Below are 7,442 nucleotides of genomic sequence, written 5' to 3'. Positions count from 1 at the left end.
TGATTATCTCTCTCTCTCTCTCTATCTCTCTCTCTCTCTCTTCCTTTATCTCTGTCTCTCTCCCTCTCTCATCCCCCCCTCTCTCTCTTTCTCTCTTCCTCTCTCTCTCTCTCTCTCCCTCTCTCTCATCCCCCCTCTCTCTCATCCCCCCCACTCTCTCTCTCTCTCTCTCTCTCTCTCTCTCTCTCTCTCTCTCTCTCTCTCTCTCTCTCTCTTTCTGCTTTTTAAACCAAATAAATAAGAATTTAAACCCAGAATATTCCAAACTGATACGCTAAATGATTGTATCATTGACACTGTAGCCTGACCTAAGCAGAGACATTTCTGGCCTAGATGGGAGGGTCGCGTCTCAGAAAAGCGCGCACCCTGATTGGATCTCATCGATCTGTCCGTCACCCCCGGCCCCTCCTCTCCCCCCTAGTGCAGCGCTACGTCACATAATTTAGAGCGACGCCTACGCGGAAGGGTTGACTCCCACTTTTAGACTGGTTCAGCCCACGGCTTTTTCCAGGCTTTCATCTTTCGCGCAGACGAAATGAAAGCCTGGGTATCGAGGCTATTGACACTGTAACAAATTGTCATTTTAAGTTGAGAAGTCTCTCTCTCTCTCCAGGGTCAGTGAGGTTGGTGAATGGTCATGGTTTGTGTTCAGGCAGAGTGGAGGTGAAGTCTGGTCAGTCGTGGGTCTCAGTGTGTGAAGGTGACTTTGACCAGCAGGATGCAGAGGTGGTCTGTAGGCAGCATGGCTGTGGGGCTCCTTCAGTCCTCCAGGGGGCGCTCTATGGAGAAGGCAAGGCTCCGATGTGGACCAAAGAGTTCCAGTGTGAAGGCAGTGAGTCTGTTCTCCTGGACTGTAGAACCTCAGACTCAACTAGAAACACCTGCTCTCCTGACAAGACTGTTGGACTCACCTGCTCAGGTAAAACACACACTACACTTTAGTTTACAGTCAAAGTCATATTACTTTTGAAACACTTCAAACCTATGTTTAGTCGACTGTATTCCCAAGGGCTCTGTACTCGGCCCACTCTCGTTGTCACTCTAAAATATCAGATCTACAAGCGTGTATTGTGAAGAGTGTGAGCTCACAGATGGTGTGTTTTAGCAGACAGTTAACCCTAGAATAGGAAAACTACAGTTCTTAATGTTTATTGTATTGTCTGTGTACAGAGCCTTTTGATGTCAGGCTGGTGGGAGGAGCCAGTAACTGTGCTGGTTTGGTGGAGATGAAAGTCCAGGACCAATGGAGACCAGTGTATCCTTATGGCTGGAACCATCAGTCATCATCTGTAGCGTGTAGACAGCTGGGCTGCGGCTCTGCTGTTTCTACAGAACGGAGACTTGGTTCTACATCTCAACCTATATGGAGGATTACATCTAACTGTGTTGGATCTGGATCTCTACTGAGGGAATGTGGAGCAATGAGGTCTGGTACTTCCTCCTCCAGTCTGGAGCTGATCTGTTCAGGTAACAACATGACTTCAACAATGATACTCATCTATACTGTCTGTCTGTTTGCCTGTCTGTCTGTCTGTCTGGTTCTTAACCCTTTAAGTCTAGGAAAGCGTCTCTGTGTCGTTTTACATTTGAAACTTTAAAGGTATTATGACATGATTTATAACATAATTTTAACAACATTAAAAGTCTTGGCCATGGTCCTTCAAACGTGTCTAAAAAGTTTGAACACTCAACTCCACTCCAGTATTAATTTTTTTCTCGTTTTTGTGTATGTCTAATCTTCATCCTGAAAAGCCATGGAAAAACACATTATTTTAGCCTGTAGATGTCGGTAATTCCCCCTTTCCTGTCAACCCAAGATGCGCTACTTTGACAACTTGGTAGGAAGTCATCGTCAAAAATAAAAGAGTCATCTAGGCCAGTTGGCATCCAGTGTAAGGACTTGTGTTGATTGACACAGCCAACAACAGAGCAGATTGATTTTTCTCTAGAAGCCATTATTAGTAAATATTACAAAGAAACAAAGTCGCGATCACAATGAGGAAGCGGAGAAGAGAGGGTAGGCACTAGGCAGGGAGCAGAGGGGAGGGGGCGGAGCTTTAGCGGAGATCTACGTATATCTCTGCCGTCCAACCAGATGAGACATTTTTGCATAATTATTCACAGAAGTCCAGAAAGCAGAGAATACACTGAATGTTCAAACTTCGTTTTTTTTTGGTGACATTGATGTCAAGAAAAGCCAAAAAAGCCAAAAAATCTACAAAAATGTGTTTTAAATGTCACAATCCCTTTAATCATATTTTATTCTTTAGCCATTCAGAAATAGCAGATCTACAAGCTCACCGCGTGTCACTTAGTGCCGTGCAGTGAGTTTCATATTTTAACTGGGGACCCCCAAAATAATCATGTTTGAACTGGGGACCCCCAAAATAATCATATTTGATTATCTCTCCCTCCCTCTCTCTGTCTTCTCTCTCTCTCTCTCTCTCTCTCTCTCTCTCTCTCTCTCTCTCTCTCTCTCCAGGGTCAGTGAGGTTGGTGAATGGTCGTGGTTCGTGTTCAGGCAGAGTGGAGGTGAAGTCTGGTCAGTCGTGGGTCTCAGTGTGTGAAGGTGACTTTGACCAGCAGGATGCAGAGGTGGTCTGTAGGCAGCATGGCTGTGGGGCTCCTTCAGTCCTCCAGGGGGCGCTCTATGGAGAAGGCAAGGCTCCGATGTGGACCAAAGAGTTCCAGTGTGAAGGCAGTGAGTCTGTTCTCCTGGACTGTAGAACCTCAGACTCAACTAGAAACACCTGCTCTCCTGACAAGACTGTTGGACTCACCTGCTCAGGTAAAACACACTACACTTTAGTTTACAGTCAAAGTCATCATCATCATCATACCCGGAAGTTATGCGGGAACGCCTACTGAGTGGCAAAAAACTACTTTTCTGGCCTTAATAGCCCAAACATCCAGACAGAAAAGTCCATTCACTTTATGCATGCGCATGCCCTCTATTGGAACACTACAGTTCTTAATGTTTATTGTATTGTCTGTGTACAGAGCCTGGTGATGTCAGGCTGGTGGGAGGAGCCAGTCACTGTGCTGGTAGACTGGAGATGAAAGTCCAGGACCAATGGAGACCAGTGAGTGGTTACTGGAACCATCAGTCATCATCTGTAGCGTGTAGACAGCTGGGCTGCGGCTCTGCTGTTTCTACAGAACGGAGAGATGGTTCTACATCTCAACCTACATGGTTGATTCCATCTGACTGTGTTGGATCTGAATCTCTACTGAGGGAATGTGGAGCAATGAGGTCTGATACTTCCTACTCCAGTCTGGAGCTGATCTGTTCAGGTAACAACATGACTTCAACAATGATACTCATCTATACTGTCTGTCTGTCTGTCTGTCTGTCTGTCTGTCTGTCTGTCTGTCTGTCTGTCTGTCTGTACCCCAAAATAAAATACACATTCATTTGCAACCAACAATAAGACTGTATTAAATGCAACCATGAACAATAAGACCCAAACAGTCCATTCGTTTGCAACCAATAATAAGACCTTTAAACAGTGTAGTTTCGTTTGCAAACAACAATAAGACCTTATGCAGTGTTTTCATTTGCAACCAAACAATAAGAACCAGACTGTTGGAGCCAGTAACTGTGCTGGTAGAGTGGAGATGAAAGTCCAGGACCAATGGAGACCAGTGAGTCCTGATGTCTGGAACCATCAGTCATCATCTGTAGCGTGTAGACAGCTGGGCTGCGGCTCTGCTGTTTCTACACAACAGAGAGATGGTTTTGGTTCTACACATACACGGTTTGGTTCTACACCACCTACATGGAGGATTAGATCTAACTGTCATAGCTGGCTCAGGCTATGACAAAGATTGGAAGGCAGGAGACAGCGCAACAGTATAATAAACTGTATTTATTATATATAAAAGGCTAGACAATAACTTAAATGAACTGAACTATAACATAATCAAGAAACAGGTATGAGGTGTGGAGTCAGTGAATCAGTGGTGTAGGTGTGGTGTATGGATGGGTGATACATGGTGTGGTGCATGTGTGGATGGAAAGAATAATCAAACATAAAGGAGCAGCGACATGGAGGCTAGCACAGGGAGTTGAGGCAGCAGGTCTGCCTCCTCTGGATCTCTCTCCTCAACTGGGGTGAGTGTGGCATTTATAGCCTCTGGGAGACACCGGGCCCAGGTGCTCTCCCATCAGCCATCAGGCCAATGATGCCCTACCCAGGCTCACCTACAGGATGACAGTTAGGCAGGCAGGCAGGCATATTCTATTCATATGTGTGGGGCATCACACCCCCCCCCTTAAAGTCGTGGTCCCAATAGGAACCATGACCCGTTTAACCTACATACATCTACTATACATCAAATTCACGAACATGTTACATTTTACAATTAAGTGCACTATCTTCATCAAATGTAGCCTACCTATGGTTAATCAACGATTAATGTCCCACTAACCAAAATATTTTACATTTCACAATCAAGTGCACTATATCATTTTAAACATGTTAGATACACTACTACAATACTCCAAAGTGAAAAACACCCTTAGAGCCTGGCCTTGCAACACCTGGACCCTCCTCCCCCCTTAACAGCTGGATCCTGGTGTTTCAGCTAGCAATAGGGCTGTCAGGAGAAGAACAGGCCAGGAGCCACAACGCCAGTCTCTACAAAAACAAGGACACCAAGGGTTAGACAGACATCTCTAAACAGGCGCACGAGACAATGCATCCGCCACCACATTATCCTTCCCTTTAATGTGCCTGATGTCCAGAGCAAAGGACTGCAACAACAAAGACCACCTAATGAGCCTTTGGTTCGGACACTTAAGAGAGCTAAGGAATGTAAGTGGGTTGTGATCTGTATCCACTCTAACAGGTACCCCAGACCCCACATACACACTGAAATGTACCAAAGCCCACACCAGTGCCAATGCTTCCTTCTCTATTACAGAATAATTAAGCTGATGCTTATTAAATTTTTTGGAAAAGAAGCTGACCGGCCTGTCCACCCCCCCACTGTCAGCTTGCGCCAATACTGCACCTGCTCCAACATGGCTCGCATCGACCTGCAACTTGAACTGTTGCTCCATGCGAGGAGCTGCCAATACCGGAGCAGAGCACAACAGGATTTTGGCATTCCGGAACGCCTGCTGACACCGGGTGGACCAGACGAACTTCACCTTATCCTTCAGAAGATCAGTTAGAGGAGCTACAACAGATGAAAAGTTTTTGCAAAAACTCCTATAATACCCAATTAACCCCAAGAAGCGCATGAGGTCCTTCTTAGTGGCAGGAGGAGGGTAATTCTCCACAGAAATTACTTTTGCCTGTACCGGACGGACCTCCCCCTGACCGACTACCCGGCCAAGGTACGTGACTGTCGCCCGAGCAAATTCACATTTAGCCAGATTCACCGTTAACCGCGCGTCAGCCAACCGCTGAAAGAGGGCGCGAATCCGAGCAATGTGAGATTCCCAAGTATCGCTGAAAATTACACAATCATCCAAATACACGGCACAGCCCTCAAGGTCCCCAACCACCCTATTCATGAGGCGTTGAAACGTCGCCGGCGCATTTCGTAACCCAAATGGCATAACTTTATAGGAATAAAGCCCCGACGGAGTAATGAATGATGAAATCTCACGAGCTCTCTTTGACAATGGGACTTGCCAATATCCCTTTAACAAATCAAACTTGCTGACAAATTTTGCCGACCCAACCTGATCAATACAGTCATCCATTCTAGGCAAAGGGAATGCATCCGGTTTGGTCACGTTGTTAACTTTCCGGAAATCCGTACAGAACCGAACTGACCCATCGGACTTTGGAACCAAGATGCACGGCGAAGCCCAGCTAGATATGGCCGGCTCTGCAATACCATTCTCCAGCATATATCGGCACTCTGTATCCAACACCCGATGTTTGTCTGCAGAGACCCGATAAAAACGCTGTCGAATGGGTTTTGAATCAGTCAATTCAATATCATGCTCAATGAGATGCGTTTGTGACGGTGTGTCACTAAACAAGTTTGGGAAACTACCAATTACCCCAGTCAGCTCTGAGCGTTGTGACTTGGGGAGATGACCCAACAGATTGTCCAACTTGCCAAGAGTCTCTGTGTTTTTCAACCGCCCATAAACCAATGTCTCATCAAAGGTGCTTGTGTCCTCGCTCTCAGCCACAGTCACAGACTGAGAGGCAGGACCCACACCAGCTGCCAAACACACAGGTAGAATCACCTCAGACTCTCGGCCATAGTACGGTTTTAACAGGTTCACATGACATAACTGAGAACGGTTCCGACGGTTAGGAGTTGAAATGACATAATTTTCATCCGAAATTTTCTCGAGCACAGTGTGTGGACCTGTAAACTTTGCTTGAAACGGCGAATTCACAATCGGCAAAAGAGCCAGCACCTGATCACCCGGACTGAATTCCCGACGTTCAGCCCGCCGATCATAGGAGCGCTTCATTCTCACTTGAGCTTTTGCCAGGTTCTCTTTAGCCATTGAACCTGCCACATACAATTGCTGCCTAAACCCATTGACAAAGTCAATCAGATTTTTGGGAGGGTCAGGAGCTTTGAAATTGTCATGCAGTAGTGCAAGCGGCCCACGGACCAAATGGCCAAACACCAACTGATTCGGACTAAACCCGGTACTCTCTTGCACTACTTCACGAGCAGCTAGCATTAACCAGGGCAAGCCTTCCCCCCAATCCTTGCCCAACTCTGTACAGTATGCCCGCAACATTGACTTCAGAGTCTGGTGAAACCTCTCTAGCGCCCCCTGGCTTTGAGCATGGTACGCTGAGGATTTAGAATGTTTCACCTGGAGTTGTTTCAGAACCTGGGCAAACATGTGAGAAGTGAAGTTCGAACCCTGGTCACTCTGGAGAACCCGTGGAATGCCAAAGATGGAGATAAACTGTGACAGGGCTTTCACCACAGCCCTAGTTGTTATGGAACGTAGCGGATAGGCAGCTGGATACCTCGTTGCCTGGCACATCACAGTTAGCAGGTACTTGGCACCAGACCTTGACGGGGGAAGAGGACCAACACAATCAATTATGATATGTTCAAATGGTTGACCTATAGCAGGTATAGGGTGCAATGGGGCAGGTTTGATTACTTGATTCGGCTTACCAGTCATCTGACATGTGTGACATGTTTTAATATATGCAGCAACATCCTTTCTTAATTTTGGCCAGAAAAAATACTGCAAAATGTGGTAGTACGTCTTCTTCACCCCCAAATGCCCTGCCTGGTCATGTGAGAGTTTCAAAACCAAATCCCTGTACTTGGCTGGCACTACCACCTGGAACACTGGTTCCCCTGCCCCCAGCTCCCCACAAGGCATCCACTTCCTCACGAGCAACCCGTTATCCAGAAAGTACCCATTAGCACTATCCTTTACTTCACTACCTGTCAGAACTCCCTCAAACAAGGCACTGATGGACGGATCGGAC

Source organism: Protomyctophum parallelum (assembly GCF_964188405.1).
Source record: "Protomyctophum parallelum genome assembly, chromosome: 14".
Taxonomy (NCBI): Eukaryota; Metazoa; Chordata; class Actinopteri; order Myctophiformes; family Myctophidae; genus Protomyctophum; species Protomyctophum parallelum.
This window is presented reverse-complemented; position numbering follows the sequence as displayed.